The sequence below is a fragment of the Callospermophilus lateralis genome, chromosome X (genome assembly GCF_048772815.1).
Source record: "Callospermophilus lateralis isolate mCalLat2 chromosome X, mCalLat2.hap1, whole genome shotgun sequence".
Classification (NCBI taxonomy): Eukaryota; Metazoa; Chordata; class Mammalia; order Rodentia; family Sciuridae; genus Callospermophilus; species Callospermophilus lateralis.
This window is the reverse complement of record NC_135325.1, coordinates 12,262,644-12,280,545: the sequence shown is the minus strand read 5'-3', so window position 1 is coordinate 12,280,545 and position 17,902 is coordinate 12,262,644. Positions and strand designations below refer to the sequence as shown.

Here is a 17,902-nt window from a genome sequence, read left to right as displayed (position 1 = left end):
AATCCCCAGTCCTTGGTCTCCCTAAATTGCCAAGGCTAGCCTTGAAATCTATAACCCTCCTGTGCTTTAATCTCCCAAGTGGATGGGATTATAGGCTTAAACTTACCTGGTTTTATTTTATTTCACTTTTCTGATCCAACCTAAACAGAGCATCTTTCATTTTTGCTGATGACGTTTCTTATTAAAATTTTAAATAACACAAATACAACTCAATATCTAAAGCATCAGCTATGTGACATCATTCCTTTATTCAAAAATGCTAATGGATCTCTGCTGCTTCCAAATAAAGTACAAGCTCCTGCCATTTCCTAAGCTCTGGCTCCAACCTACCTTTCCTGGCTCCTCTAACTTTCCTTTAAGCACCTCCCATACAACCATGCATGGGCCCACATACACTTCAGCAAAAACAAAAACATTCAAGTTCCTGAAAGACCCCCAACTCTGCATCTAGCTCAGGGTCCCTTCTGCCTGGAATACTTTACCCTTATCATCTCTGCTTTGGAAATAATTTCTCCATTTGAATTACCATAGCATTTTATCCTTCTTCTCTTACTGTATTTGTTTGCCATATATTATGTTTTTTTATGTCTTATTTTTAGATACTAAATTACACACATGTAGTCCTTGAAATATTCATGAGAAGCTCAACATTTGTATAATAAACAAATGGATTTTCAACACGCCAGCTATGAGACATTCTATTCGTCTTGAAGAAATAGCTTGTTTCATGTTATTCAAACTGCTTCAAATTAAAGCAAATAATGGCTAGATTAATAAACAAAACAAAAAAATTGTTCAACCATGAAAAACAAAATGTACAAGCTCTGAATAAGTCTTCCTTGCCCTCTCCTTGCGAAAATCACCTCTGGCCATAAAATTCTTTTCCCCTTTAAAAATGTAATTATAAAATGATAAGTGCAAGTTAATCTTCTAAGCCTAATGAAATATTACAAGAAATTAAGCCAATTAAGAAGGCAATAAAGGGGCTGGGATTGTGGCTCAGCAATAGAGCTCTTGCCTAGCACGTGTAAGGCGCTGGGTTTGATCCTCAGCACCACATAAAAATAATTAAAATAAAGGTGTTGTGTCCAACTATAACTAAAAATAAAAAAAAAAATGAAGGCAATAAAGGGGATTCGTTAAGGTACTTAAGCCCTATAACCTCAAACTTCCCTATATAAACCCAATCCCATCACCAGCTCTAAAAATTCTCCACCTGCAAAACAATTCTCTCTTGGCTTTCCTCCTCCTTGGTTTTTCTATTAGAGTGTGACAGATAATCAATTCCCTTGATTTTGAGGTTCAGTCCTTCCTGTTTCTGCTAGCCACCAAGCCACCCCTCACCCTTTACCGTGGCCTTGCCCAGAGGAGTGCACTCAACCCTCTTCTGCTTTCTATTCTCGTGGTTCAACTACCATTTGCACAAAGATGAGTCACAAAATCCACATACTCAAGGTAGGTAGAACCTAACATCACCAGACTGAGTATATTCATCTGGAGAAAACCTATCTTTCTCCTCACAAAACCACTATGACCTTTTACTTTCTTCCCACTTACATTCAGTCAGGTTGCCAATCTTGTCAATTACTTCTCCAGGACTTCTCAGGAATCTGTCCCTGTTATTATCCCCTTCACCACTCCCCCTCAGTTTCGTATTTCCGGATCCCTGAGGCATGAAAATAGCCTCTCAAGTGGCCTTGCTTCTTTCTGCCACTCCCACAACAAATGACCAGGAACCCTATAAGGGCTGGTGCCAAGGACTGAGGCTTCCTGCAATCTGCAAATTAATCCTCCTGACACACTGCTTTGATCATGGCGCTGCCCTGCTCAAAATACTCCCAATATTCAGGGGGCTTGACAATATTAACCTAACATACCATGATGGATTTATTTGCTGTTATTCCCAAACTTTTAACATCATATGCACTTCCTAACAGATATTTATTCTGGCCTACATGGTAGGGGCCCACTTACCTCATCTTGACTTAGATAAGCAATAAACCATTCAGATTATTTTCCCTTCTGTTTTGTCATTATAAAAACAGAAACAGGGACTGGGGTTGTGGCTCAATGGTAGAGCGCTTGCCTAGCATGTGCGAGTCCCTGGGTTCGATCCTCAGCACCGCATAAAAATAAATAAAATAAAGCTATTTGTGTACATCTACAAATGAAAAAAATTAAGAAAAAAAAAACTCAAAACAGGGAAAAAATACATTTTGTACTTACAAGCAGAAATGCTGATACCTCAACTTTGTAACCCCTCAGCAGTTAGAACTGATAATTCCCTCTGACAAAATGAAACCATAGTTTGAATGGTAACTACTCAGAAGGGTTCTCAGGATTGTGAAAAAGGGTAGAAGAGAGTGGATTGCTGATGAGACAAAAATAAGAAAGGGTCAAAGAACCAAAAACCAAAGGATACAGGTGAACAAGTACTAACATTTATCAAATGCCCTCAAAATGTTTTGGGGACTCCGCTATCACTTCAAATTCAGTAAAGTATTCCCTTCCTGCTCCTAAGAGTCACAATCCTGAAAATAATTTTGAAAACATTCACAAGGGGAAAATGAAATTTTAAGGGAAATAACGGATTGGGAGAGAAACCCAGAAAACTCTCAAAAACTTCCTTACACCAATTCTTTAAATTAAAGCAATAAAAATACCCTAGCAAGTTAACAGGTATAGGGGCTAGGTTTATGGTTCAGTGGTAGAGCGCTCACCTCACACGTGCAAGGCCCTGGGTTCAATCCTCAGCACCACATACAAATAATAAATAAATAAATAATGAAGTTTTTAAAAAAATTAACAGATATAACAGAGGCATATTATCTACCTTAAATTAGGAACTGTCAATACAATTTATCGGTTTTATATTTCTTCATACCTGAACACTTCTGTGCTCTCCCTCTTGGGCAAATTAATAAAATTATTATATATATGTATATATTATATATACATATATATATGTGTGTATATATATGTGTGGCTGTGTATACACATACACACACACACACACACACTTACTTTGCTTTTTTTTTTTTTGTAAATGTGCATACAAAAATCACTTTTCCACTTGTGGCTTCCTGAAAACTCATTGTCTTTTAATTCTATGACTCATTTCTAATTTATCTCCATAAGTCACGCTCAAAGAACCCAATTTTATTATAAGTGGTACATGGAATTGCTCAAGCTGCAGGAATAGCAAACAAAAGCAAATCTGTCTACAGAATTTTTCTGGAGGAAATTGGAACTGATGAAATTTAAAGCCTAATTAAGGGCTGGAGATGCAGCTCAGCGGTAGAGCCTTGCCTGGCATGGATGAGGCCCTGGGTTCCATCCAAAGTGCCACCCCAAAATAAACAGATGAATAAATCCTAATTAATTAATAAGTTACAATCTTTTTATCTCAGCCTCCCAAACAGTTGGGATTACAAGTGTGTGCTACAGTCCCTGGCTTTATTCACCTTTTTTTTATTTTTGGTATCAGGGATTGAACCCAAGGACACTTTATCACTGAGCTATATCCCCAGCCCTTTTTATTATTTGAGACAAGTCTCCCTTAGTTGCTTAGAGCCTCCCTAATTTGCTGAGGCTGGCCCTGAACTTGAGATCCTCCTGCCTCAGCTTCCTGAGTTGGTAGAATTACAGGCATGTGCCACTGCACCCAGCTCTATTCATTCTTATTATAGGATATAAGGACCCATAATTCTGGCCTATCACTTTAACTTTTTCCTCTATCTTTGCCTTTGTATTAATTATTCTAAGCTAATTTGATCTTCACCCCATCTACTAAATTTTTATTTAAAAGACCTTGTTTTCACTTCAAAATGAAAAGTTTCTTCTTTACAGCAATCTTTATACCCCTCCCCTGGACATATTTTCCCAAATATTTCTGAGATTTTAATGTTTAGACTGAATCCTATATTTAACTGTCTACTCTGGTGTTTCATTATTTAGTTGGTTGAATTTGGTAACTCTCTTTCAAACTGGTGGGGTCTTGGGCTAGGGTTGTGGCTCAGTGGTAGAACGCTCACCTAGCACATATGAAACACTGGGTTCAATCCTCAGCATCACATAAAAAAATAAATAAAGGTATCGTGTCTATCTACAACTAAAATTAAAAAAAAAAAAAAGGTCCTTTTGGTTATCCACCCATTTGTAGGTGAGGGTCTAGATTAGAGTTACATGCTGAGAGCTGGCATGAACTTCCTCAGCCCAGTCTAACTGCTTCAACCAGAAATTCACTGTATTCTGATACAAGCCTCTGGTTTTATTGTTTCTCTTAATTTATATTTCTCCTCAAATTGATTTTGGGAGAAAGAAAAGTAAATATGTGTGCTTTCTTGTCTGTGGAATTTGAAGTCATTGAGTTTTTCATATGCCACATGGAAATATAGATTTTTGAATCTGAGAACACAGGAAAAAAAAAATCAACAGTAGTAGGGTACAACTCTTTCAACACTTGACAGATCAAATATATGGAAAGATGTATACAATTAATAATATTAATCTAATAGCTATAACTCAAATCTCATTCCCTAAGAACAGAATATTTAGGGCTGGGGATGTGGCTCAAGTGGTAGCACGCTTGCCTGGCATGCGTGCGACCCGGGTTCGATTCTCAGCACCACGTACAAACAAAGATGTTGTGTCCGCCGATAACTAAAAAATAAATATTAAAAAAATTCTCTCTCTCTCTCTCTCCTCTCTCACTCTCTCTTTAAAAAAAAAAAAAAGAATATTTAATTCTAAATCTTACCTACCCCCTGTGTCAAAAGGAAAAAAAAAAATGTCCGCTGTTATAAATATCAGAGCCCTGTCCTTCCTTGCCCTGTCCCACTTGGAACTTCTGTATGCTTCACTTCAATGCCAAGGTTTTGTTACGGATTAGTTTTTCCATAAAACCATTTTGGGCCAATTGGTAATTTCAAGGTTTTGTTTGTTTCAAGTCTAAGAGTCCAAACTTTCACAATCTATTAAAATCTGGCCCTAAAATGACAAACCTAAAAGCCTTATTTTTCTAAAGCCAGTATTCCTGCTCAGATTGAATTGCCAAAATACCCTCTGAACTTAGTTGTACTGATGAGCTAAGAATACTATGCTGTTTTAAATACCTTTGTCTTTAAGACTAGTTTGATACATATACTTTTTTTCAGATACATAAAGCAATAAAGCCTCGTTAATAAAATATTGCCTTTTAAATGCATGTAATAATTGATCAATCCATGTTCATTACACTACATTCTACTGTATATCATAATGTAATGAGTATAACTCAGCTCTTTGGATCACTCTGATTTCATAGTGAAATTTTTAAAAAATAGCTTTTGCTGAGACTGTGCACAGAAATCCTATCCACGTTTTCTCTAATGAAGTATTCTGCCTTCAGTTGCAGGTGTGCTAAAAGGGAGTATGTGAAACAGTTGATGTGATCAAAAGATGAAGACAGTATTTTGACATACTATAAAGTTGAGATTAGACTACATTGTACATAGAATAAATGAAATAAAACTGTCACATAAATTTTTTTAGATTTACTTCTGTCAAATGCAGTACATAATAAAGAAAGGTGAGTATTATCAGAAAGCATTTTCTTATGCTTTTTGTTTTTCTTGCACCTGCCATGTTTTCCAAAATTGGGCATTTAATTCATCTCTTAACTGGTCATTCCCATAATTGTTAGCTTAGTCAGTGCTTTTCTTATCAAACCCCTTTTCAATGAGTAATATGTCCCCTTGTATTGAGCTATCTTTCTGATAATACATTAGAATCTGGGGTGTTTTATTTTTTGCTTTGTTTAGTATATTTTCACGTTCATGTTACTTTATTCAAGTTAATAAGTGCTCGCCTTAGTTTTCTGGTTACTTGGTGTAAAAATCATCCCTTGTAGCTTTTTTTAAAAAACGTTAAGTATTTATGAACTATGAGCCTTTATAATGTCACTATCTTGCCAGATCAGACACTATAACTTGACTAATACTGTACTAACCCTACTCTACCTCACTTACATGAACACATGACTCCTATTATTAATTTTCCTAAATACTTTGGGTCTACAAGATTCTGTAAATGCAGTGCTAACACTAACAATGGTCTCTGTACATTGGCAATAGCGGCAAGAATGTTAATACTGGGCCTTTCAACAACTAAAACAATTTTTTCAAATTGGCAGTTGCAGAATTGTGGAGTGTTTTCACACAGATCTTTGGCTAATGCAATTAGCAATGTTTTGCATCTACTACTTAATAAATCCTTTAATCATTAGAAACAAAAAAGGAAAAGCTGGGCAATACAGGGATTGGTTTGCAATACACTTGCTTCTCATAGGACCATTAATGGGCTTGCTCCAGGTTGACTATCAACAAACATTTTTAAAATTTCATAATTATTCTCTGGAGCAAAGCCAGGGAGCCAGCTAATTTTTACTAGGATAAATAAACAAACAAACAAACAAACAAACAAAAAACTGGCCTCCCTGCCCCCAGAAGAGGAGATAATAAAATACTACTAAACTAAGAAACTGAAGAAAAACAGAAACATAAATGAAAAAGAAAAAAACACACAGATACTGAAAAATGAAAAAAAAAACTTATAAGAAAATTGTCTATAATTCTATGGTAGCACATTGACAGAAAGTACAAATTACCAGCATTAACTCAGTAAGGATGGAAAACCCAATCACCATGAAATTTTTAAAAAGTGAGGGGTCGGGGGGTTTCTAATGTTACCCTTTCAAAAAGCTCCAGGCATGGGCTGGTGGTACAGCACTTACCTAGCATGTACGCAAGCCTGCGTACAATCCCCGGCACTAGCACGCACACACACACACACACACACACACACACACACAAAAACTTCAGGCTTTTCCATAGGCCGAACCACAAAGAAAGAGTAATTCACTATTACTCTTTCTTTGTGGTAATTCACTATTTAAATAAAGTAATTCACTATTTAAAAGTAATTTACTATTTAAAGTAATTCACTATTTAAAACAAAACTTCACAAAGATGATTTAAGCAGACTACAAAACTGGTTAATTATGAATCCTATGTCAAATATTTATAAATATGATCCATCACGTAAAAAATAACAGTAATACCCACCCAGGTACACACAGAGAAAGAGATTCTAGAGTTTAGATGTCAAAATCCTGAAATTCAACACTTATTTTCTATTTAAAATAAACTGTTCAAATTGGAATACTTTTGTTAACTGTTAAAAAAAAATACAAACAGGATCGGACATTATTACCCTATAGTGTTATTCTACATCTCGTACAACCAGAAAAATGATAAAGTATACTCCATTTATATATAATGTGTCAAAATGCATTCTACTGTGTGTATAACTAATTAGAACAAATTTTAAAATATATTAAAGAAAACTAAAACTAAAAAAAAAAAATACAAATAGGAACAAGGCACTAATACATGCACAACATGGATGACTCTTAAAAACATGCTACATGAAAGAAGCCAGACCCAAAAGACCACACATTATAGAATTTCACTTATATGAAATGTCAAGAATAAGAAAATTTCAGTGACTTAGGAGGCTGAGACAGGAGAATTGCAAATTCAAGGGCAGCCTAGGTCATTTAGACCCTGCCTCAAAATAAGTAAAAAGGACTGAGGGTACAACTCACTGGTAGAGTACCCCTGGGGTTGGAGCCCCACTATGGCAACAAAAAAGAATAAGCAAATCTAACCAGAAAGTAGATTAGTGGTTTCTAGAGGCTGAGGGGCAGGCAAAGGGGGGAGTGATTGCTAATGGATAGTGTTTCTTTTGGGGATAATGAAAATGTTCTAAAATTAGTGGTGATGGTTGCACAACTATTAATCTAATAAAAACCACTAAATTGTACATTTTAAAGGGCAAATTTAATAACAGCTTTATCTCAATAAATCTGTTTTTAAAATGCATAAGTATATGCAATCTTAAACCAAGTCATGTTAGAACATGTGTTCTGGGATATGGGAATTCTATCATTACACTTTATAACAAAAAGACATTAAACACTATGGTAAAACACTAGAAGTAGTCCCTCCAAAGTCAAAATTAAGAAGAATACCATTATTATTTAAGATTGTATGAGGGCATGGTAGGACATGCCTGTAATCCCAGCTAAGGCAGGCAGATCCCTAGTTCGAGGCCTGGGCAACTCGGTAAGACCCTGTCTCAAAATAAAAAATAAAAGAGGTGTGGCTCAGTGACTATGTGCTTTTGGGGCAAGTGTGAGGCACTGGGTTCCATCCCCAGCACTGTAAAACAAAACAAAATAGAACAAAAATTAAAAGGACTGAAGGTGTGGCTCAGTGGTAGAGTGCCCCTGGATCCAATCCCCAGTGGTGGAGCAGAGAGATTGTATGAGAACTGATAACCAAAGCAATTAAGGTAAGGAAATAAAATGCAAGACATAATTATCATTGGATAGAAATTACACTTATTTACACATATCTAGGAAATCCAAAACAATTAACTGAAAAAACATCAATATGAATTCACAAAACATGCTAATACAAAATTAATATACTTGGCTGGGCACGGTGGCACACACCTGTAATACCAGCAGCTAGAGAGGCTGGAACCAGCCTCAGCAGAAGCGAAGGGCTAAGCATGCAACTCAGTGAGAAACTCAGTGAGAAAGTGCCCCCGAATTCAATCCCTGAGACCAAAAAAATAATAATTTACTTGAAGATAGAAGTTTTCTTATATAATATTTAAGAATGAAAAATCCCTCTGCTGAGAATAATATATAAAGAAACCAAGCTTGCTTTTGAATATGTGGATCAATAGTATTCATTTTCTCTCTCTTTTTTTTTTTTTTTTTTTTTTGGTCCTGGAGATTGACCCTAGGGGCACTCACCCACTGAGCCACATCCCTAGCCTTATTTTGTATTTTATTTAGAGACAGGGTCTCACTGAGTTGCTTAGTGCCTCGCTAAATTGCTAAGACTGGCTTTGAACTCTTGATCCTTCTGCCTCAGCCTCCTAAACTGCTGGATTACAAGTATGCACCGCCGCACATGGCTCATTTTAATTAACCTCTATCAAAACTTACATACATTTTTATTATAATTTAACTGACCTTACATATACAGAAATGCTTTCAAACTTCAGTCTATTCCATTTGTCAATATGGCTTTGTACCTGCTGTTTTAATAAGCTTTGATAAACAGTAGTGTAAGTCTTCCAACATTTGTTTCAGGATTGCCTTTGACATATTTGGCCCTGTGCATTTCCACCTGAATTTGAGAACTGGTCTATCCAAGAAAAGGAAAAAAAAAAAAAGAGAGAGAGAGAAGTGAAGAAAAGAAAAGGTAGTACCTGCTATCCTGTTGGGATTTTGATTGGAACTGCAAAGAATCTCTCTATCAATTCAGGGAGAATTGACATTTTTTTAATATTTATTTTTTAGTTGTAGTTGGACACAATACCTTTATTTTATTCATTTTTATGTGGTGCTGAGGATCAACCCAGGGCCTCACACATGCTAGACGAGTGCTCTCTACCACCCCAAGAACTGACATCTTTACACCAGTGACACTTCTAGTCCATGAGCATCATCTCTGTTCCCATTAACTGAGGTCTTGTTTCCTTTCCCTTAGTAACATTTTTATTAAAAGTCCTGGTATGCTTTGTTGGACTCATATCAGAGAAATTCTTTGACCTTATTATAAATTTTACTAGTTTGTAAATTTGATTTTCAAATTGTCTGTTATTAGTAAAAATACAATTGATTTTTGCCCATCAGTCATTTTTAAATGTACATAGCACAAAAACACAAATATACAGATTATAAATAATTAATGAAATAAGCCTTTTTTTTTGGGGGGGGGAGACAATTCTAGGGATTGAACCCAGGAATGCTCTACCACTGAGCTATATCCCAGTCCTTTTTATTTTTTATTTAAGAAAGGGTCTCACTAAACTGCTGGGTCTGGCCTCAAACGTGTGATCCTCCTGCCTCAACCTCCCAAATCACAGAGATTACAGGTGTGGGCTACCACACCTAGCCACATTTTTTAAATGTCAGAATAAATTTAAATGAAGCAGAAGGAAATAAGTTTTAACCATAAGAGCAGAAATACAAAGAACCAATAAAAAGAACTATTTGAAAAATATAATAAATACAGGCAATTACTGGAAATACTAATCAGAAAAAAATGAACAAATTAATGAAATTAAATTTTTAAAATTTCATCAAGGAAACCTATAGTTTATACCAATATCCTTGAAATTGCATAATTTTCTAGGAAATTGTTCACTCTGTATAAATGACCAAAAAAAAAAAAAAAAAAAAAAAAACCACAAAAAGCCATAAAGATATCCCATGGAAGCAAAAAAAAAAAATTATCAATAAATCAAAACCAAAAATATCTACTCACAAAAAAGAAACCAAGTATAAACAGTATCACAAATGGGTTCTATCTAATGTTCAATAAACAGATTATCTGTATTAAATGGACCTGTTTCAGAAAAGAGGGAATACCTCCCAATTCATCTATGAGATTAGCTGAGCACAGTGGCATGTATCTGTAGTCCCAGCTACTAGAGAGGCTAAGGCAGGAGGATCAGTTAAACCCAGGTGTTTGGGGCCAGCAAAGACAAGATAGTGAGCACCCATCTCAAAAAAAAAAAAAAAAAAGACTCATGAGATTAACAACATAACCTTGTTATCAAAACCAACACAAAGAAGCCAGCACAGTGGTACACACCTATAATCCTACTTACTTGGGAGGATGAGACAGGAGCACGGCAAGATCAAGGCCAGCCTGGGCAACTTAGATCCTGTCTCAAAATTTTAGAAAATAATAATAAAAAATTAAAAGCTGAGGGTGTACCTCAGTGGTACCCCTGAGTTCAATCCCCAGTATGGGCACCAAAAAAAAAAAAGAACCCCACAAAGACTACATGAAAAAGGAAAAGTATATGCAATAACCAAAGTATGCAAACATTCAGGGAATCCAAAAATAGTTTAAAATAGAAAATCTATTAATATACTTCATTATAACAATAGATTAAAAGCTTTAGAAAAGTTCAACTACTGTTCATGATAAAACTTTAAAATGCTAAACAGAAGAGAACCTGACTTTTAAAAAAATATATTTCTACCCCCCCACAAAAAATAAGTTCACTATAATATCATATGTAATGGCAAAACATTAGAAGCATCCCTAAGCAAGGATGCTCATTATCAATGCTCTACTTAACACTTTATTTAAGGTGTTAATCAATAAACAAGAAATGGGAGACAAAAAGGAATGGGAAAGAAAAAAATAAAACTATTATTCACAGACATAACTACATAGAAAATACAAAAGAATTATAAATTGATATTACTCCCACATTTCACTGAATCTAAAGATACCACCAACTGTAAAATAAGCCCTTATATTTTACACAACTAAGGAAAAAACACATTAATTTTTCTGATACTATTGTTCCCTTATTATCTAGGATTTTCATTTTAGACGTATCAAGACAATTCAAATTTAAACAGGATTTATCATACCTTGTACATATATAAAAGAAAAGTATAAGCCAAAGAAATTTGTAGGGTATTCCTAAAACTTCACATTCAGCATCCTAGAATGGATTGCTTTCTACTCAAAGCTCTCCAACTGTTCCTATCAAAACTGTCCTCTGTCAACCAGAGTGTTAGGGGATGAAGCATTTCTTAAAATGCTCCATTATATCTATGGGATTTTCTCTCAAGGCAGACACCCACTTAGCAATTTCATCTGTCTTCAGTTGTATTGTTTGGCATGAAATAAAACTCGACAATGGGCATACTCTAAATTTAAAGTGATTACAAAATTAAGAGCCCTAACCAAGTACATGCCCAAATAATGATAACTGCTGCCTGGATAACAGTGACTACGGGGCACCATCAACTGGAGATTTGATTTCAGAGATATTAAAATGTAGGGAGGAAAGTGTATCTATGAAACATGGTCATGGGAGTTCAGCAACATTAAATGATCGATACACAGTGTCCCTTATACATCAGCAAAAATTGAATAGAAATTACAGGGCTGGGGTGCAACTCAGTGGAACAGCATGTACAAGACCCTGGGTTCAATCCCCAACACTAAAAGAAACTCTTATTCACAAAGATAACCAAAATTACATAGTACCTAGCAAAAAAAATCTATTGAGAGTTGAGCAAGAACTCTATGAAAACAACACATGTCCAGATATAAACACCAACTCTACTACTTAATATATCTATATGAATTTATATATTTATCCTATAAATTTGATGCAAATGCAATAAAAATCCAACCATTTTTCATAGAAACTAAAAAAACAACCCTAAATAAGCAAAGGGAGAAAAATAGCTAAAATAATCCTGAAAAAAATTAAGATTTAATTATAAAGCTGCCATTATTAAATAGGGTGGTATAGAGATAGCCAAACAGATCAATGAAACCAGAAGAGATAAACTAAAAACAGATGTGTATATGTGAGAATACAGTACATCTTAGGAGTTGGGAAGAAAGACTAAACTACACGATAAATCCATATGAAAAAGACAAAATTAGATCCCTATACCACACAATAGAGAAAAAACTCCAGAAGAATTAATGACCTAAATATTAAAAGGCACAGTATCATTATTACCTTGGAGTAAGTGAAGAATTCCTTGAAGACACAGGAAAACACAAGTCACAAATAATTTAAAAAAAAAAAAAAAAAAAAGTTGTTTTTGTTCTACATAAAAAGCATTCCTTAAACAAAGCTAAAAGATAAGCCACAGACTCGGAAGATATTTTCAGTGTATATAACTGTGAATCATTAGTATCCAGAATATCTACAAATCAGTAAGAAAAAGCAACAATCCAATAGAAAAATGAACCAAGGATCCACACGAGCAATTCACAGAACACTCAAATGGCCAATAAACGTGGAGGAAAAAAGGTCAACCTCAATAGTAATCTAAGAAATACAAAATGAAAACAGCAAAAAGATAGCATTTATACCCAACAGATGGGGAAAAAATTGCAAAATCTAATCTTTTGGCAGTGATCTGGAGAAACAGGCGCATACACAGCTGGTGGGAGTGTCAAATGGAATAAAATTTGGCATTCTGGCAAGTCCCAGTAAAGTTGACAATGCACAGACTTCTTCAATGTAGCAATTCTACTTCTAATACAATCCCAAGAGAGAACCCCGTATAAGGATATTCACCACAGCACTGTTTGAAATTGCTGAAAACTGCAAACAGCCTAATGTTCCCCTTATAGAAAGACAAATAAACCCCAGTAAATAATATCAATGTACTAGATCAGTAATTTTCAAACTTGTCTTGTGTCTTGTCTCAGGACCCCTTTAAGCTCTTTAAAATTAAGGACCACAGTAATGTATCATGTGGTTCATCTCTATAGAGATTTATTATGTTAGAAATTTAAACAGAAATATAGAAAGCTAATTGACAAAATAAGCATACTATATGTAAACATGAAAGTATTTATTTAAAATTTAACTATTTTTCAAAACAAAAAATATATTTAGAAACAAAGTAGTATTTTTTTTTTTTTTGCAAATCTCTTTAATGTGTGGCTTAATAGAGAACAGATGGATCACCATAACTTTTTCTGCATTCAACCTATTATATCATGTGTCATGTAGCCTCTGCACAGTACTTGTATGATGTACAGGAGAATGTGGGTAAAAAAGTCAAATAATACTATTATAAAAAATACTTTGATCTCCTGGACCTTCTGTAAGACTGTTAAAAGAGCTTCAAAAATCCCTGGAGCACATTTTGAGAACCAATAAACTAGATCCACATATAACATGGATATATCTCAAAAACACTCTTCAGTGAAAATAATACATAAAATGAGGCACACAGTATGATACAGCTTACATAAAGTTAATACACACAAAAGCAATAACTTGTTTGGGTACATACATTTTAGGACAGTGGTTATTTCTGGCAAAGACAGGAATGGGATAAAGATGTGTGAAATTTTATTCCATTAAACTAAAACAAAATATGAAGCAAACACACCACAAAATATTAAGATTTGTTAAATCTGGTGACATTTGCTTTACAATAATTTTTAAGTGTTTCATTATTCAAAACTTTTAAAACATTTTTAAAAAGTCTAATGACTGTATATTTCAAGGCTATCCAGTTTCCTTATATTTCCCTTTGATTACAATACAGTTATAAAATAACCAAATTTTATAAAATGTTGTTTGGAAAAACAATTTGACAAGAATAAGAAGAGGCTGGCCATATTCCAATCCGACAAGGGGTGAGGATGGGGTTACACAGCTCCTGGTTTTGACCTGTTATCCTAACAAGATAGGTGTGCCTTAATATGAATACCTTTGGTCAAAGAACACATTGACTAGATAATTTATTTTGAATAGCTAGAAATTATTCAACTACATAAAATTTTCTGCACCCAATAATTGAGATAATTGTTTTGGGAGACAGTGATCATATTCCAGGAACCATTTATGGACAAAGATAAATGAGAAGCTGTCTATATTCAGTTTAGGAAAAAATATAAACACACAGGTAAAATACATTAGATTAAATGCTAAACTAAAGATGTCCACATTGTTCTTGAGACAGAGAAGAAAGACTGAGCCTCGAAAAATAATGGTGCCATTAACAGAAAGAAAACAACAAACAGGTGTTTTAGGGGCTCCATGTGGAAAAAATATTTTTTTCTATCAATAATATTGGGCATCTACTATGTGCCAGATAAATTTGGATTCATCCCTGTTGAGACAGTTTAGACACCTGTGTGGATATAGTCAGTAAGCAACTGCAATTTCAGATGAAAAACTAGGAGAAAAGGTGGGCATGGTAAGGGACACTGAAACTAGGGGAGAAGATTTCAGAGAAAAATGGGTGGAGAATTGACCTTGAGGGAAATACCACCATAGAAGACAGAGAAGGCACAGAGTTTGTGAAACATAACATTTTTATATGACAGTCATTATGATGCTGTGCAAGGGCTGGATTTGTGGCTCAGCGGTAGATCACTTGCCCAGCATGTATGAGGCCCTGGGTTTGATCCTCTGCACCACATAAAACAAATTAAAAAAAAAAAAAAAAAAAGTCTAACTACAACTAAAAAATAAATGTTTAAAAAAAAGATGCTGTGCAAATTTCCTAATTTGGAAAATACTGGATTTAGGAATCAGTGGGGTGAAAACAAATCAAAGTACTGGTGAAAGAAAAAAAAAAAGACAGGTGAGGGTTTTGCAAGTATGAGCAAATTTAGGAATATTTATAAAGAGAGGGAAAGGCTCCCGCAGAGTTAAGAGGGTAAAGATGCAAGAGAGCACTATTGACAGAGAACATCCCAAATGAGGCAGGCCAGGGTGGGGGCAGCACAGCAGGGCTCCAGGAAGAGCTGTTCTTCCCGAGGCAAAAGAAAAGGAGGAAAGCCTAGGTACAGATAGAGGAGAAGCATCAAGTGGAAGGAAGGGAAACAACTGTTTACATCAGATAGCCATTTATCGTTCTCAGTTAAGTAAAAGATTAGGTAATCTTTGCTGAGGGTAAAGGATTTCAAGGGCCATACTGAAGAGTTTAAGGGGGTGGGGGGAGTAGTAATAGTAGTAGTAGTTTGGAATTGCCAGTGTGCACAAATAATACAAGATAATCAGTGACAACACACATGTAAATGGGTTTGGAGAGTAAGCATTTACAAAAAGTAGGGGAAAAAGTTTTTGAAAGCATGCGTAAGCACATCTTTTGAAATAGGAAATTGGCATCTATCTGGGAAAAAAATTAAAAACGAACATCACATTTATCTAAGATGGTTGGTTAAAAAGGTGTTCCATAGTCGGTTTTCCAGATTATCAAGGTTTGCCCTTTCAGGTAGAAAGAATTTTACATTTAACCATTTCTGATGGAAACTAAACTATACACTCATTTGTCTTCTTAATAATACAAAGTGAGTCTAATTTAATCTTAAGCAGGAACATTCACTATTGTACTGTCTAGCTTTGCAAAGAACTGATTCTTTAAAGCTTTTTTAAAGAACTTTTTTATAGGTCGTCTCTGCCTTTCCCACTTAAGACATAAAAGCCATTGGTTTTCTAAGTTTATCTTTAGCACCTCAACAACCACAGCCCACCTTAGCAACCTGCTTCTTAGTCAGCCTCATGCCATGCACTCTACCTCAGGCTTCTAAACCATGGCCTTTATGATAAACTGGAGACTCTGGGTCCTTCCACTCCTCTCATGGAGCATCACTACTCTCACCTGTTGCAATCTAGGAAAATGGAAAAACTCAAAGTGAATTCCTAGGCTACTTATAGGTCTACAAAAAATTCTAGTAAACATATTCCCCACCTGTGCATGTGGATTAGTCAAATATTAATCAAAACACAAGCAGGAAGGCTTGGCTCAGCAAACAGCCTTAGTTAGCCTCTCAAACAAAACAGCGGTCACTTTCACCAAGGGGAAAAACGGACTGCAAAAAGGCATCTGCGGGGCTGGGATTGTAGCTCAGTGGTAAAGCACTCGCTTCGCATGTGGAGGGCACTGGGTTCGATCCTCAGCACCACATAAATATAAAATAAAGGTATTGTGTCCATCTACAACTAAAAAAATATTTTTTAAAAAAAGGTATCTGGAAGTCCACTATCTTTTATTTATTTATTTATTTACTTAATTTTCCACTGTCTTTTTAATAACCACTCTTCCAACCTACTTTTTTCAAAAGTGCCTTAAAATTTTTATCGTTAAGAACACTTACAGGGTCATTTCTCATTTCGGCCAAAGTAACTCACAACGCTAGTCCTGTAATTTTCAACCATGGTAAATGAAATGGTAGAACCTCCTCTTTGTTTTTCACAGAAATCATAACAACTGAGCAAAAGGTTTCTCGGGGTGACAGATTAGGATAGAAAGAAAGATCACTCAAAAAGTGACAAAATCTGCTTAACTCCTGAACATCCCTGCAGTCGTCCTGATAGTGAAAACATTAATGGACTTAACACTGGTTATTTCTCAACTTTGAAACGTGTCCTAGTCCAACGGACTATAGAGCGCAGCTCCAGTGTGTCATCACTGAACTAGTTGAGGGCTCCTCCGCCGCGTCCCCCACTGAGCCTAAGTCCTGCCACCTGGGAAGCAAGCGCCTCCGCAATCTACCTTTTCTAGCCCGATTCCTACCAACTCTCCTATCTACGCCATCCACTTCAGTCAAACTGTAAAAGCCGTTTTCTGAGGCAGATTCAACCTTGAAATGCCCTTTCTCCACCCCCTCGGCTACCTAACAAAGTTCTACCTTTGTTACCTCAAAATGCCACCTACTTTAGGAACCCTTCCCTGCCTGACGCTCCAAATAGAAACCTTGAGTTCTCAAGTCCAGGAATCAATCGAATATGCCTTTCCCGCAGCACTTAGTACATTTCACCTAGTGTCATCTGCCTCTGAACAACGAACTTCTTGCAGCCACCGTGTACAAGAAAAATTTTAATTTTTTCTTAGCAACTAGCAGTGTACACGGGGTTCTGAGTTTACCAGGAAAGTTGTACACTGCGCAATCAAAAGTACTTCAGGGATAGAACATCATCAAACTTTGCAACTAAAGAAATCTAAATATCTTGACGGGAAATTAAATACTACACCACATTATGCTGTTCTTCAATAAGAAAAAACGTTCTGCTCTTCAACTTTAAAAATACTGCAAACATCACTAATAGCTTAAATGCAGCTTTTCAAGAAAACTGTTTCCACAGAAATGAATACAAAAGATTCCTTCAAAATCTTACTCTTCCGCTTTCGTGCTGTGCACTTTTTCACTATTGGTCAAGAGTGGTGAGAACTTTCCCATCAATTTAGAATTTCTTTATTCACATGCTCGAGAAGGCAATGATTAGCGGTGAACAACCGCATCGAAGTCACCTTCTCAGC

At 35.6% G+C, this 17,902-nt stretch overlaps 1 protein-coding gene across 5 annotated transcripts in view; it reads right to left on the bottom strand.

Annotated features, from left to right (window-relative positions):
- Positions 1–17,902, bottom strand: part of Zfx (zinc finger protein X-linked) — a 61,542-nt gene that overhangs the window by 31,422 nt on the left and 12,218 nt on the right. The gene's annotated exons all lie outside the window — the stretch shown is intronic.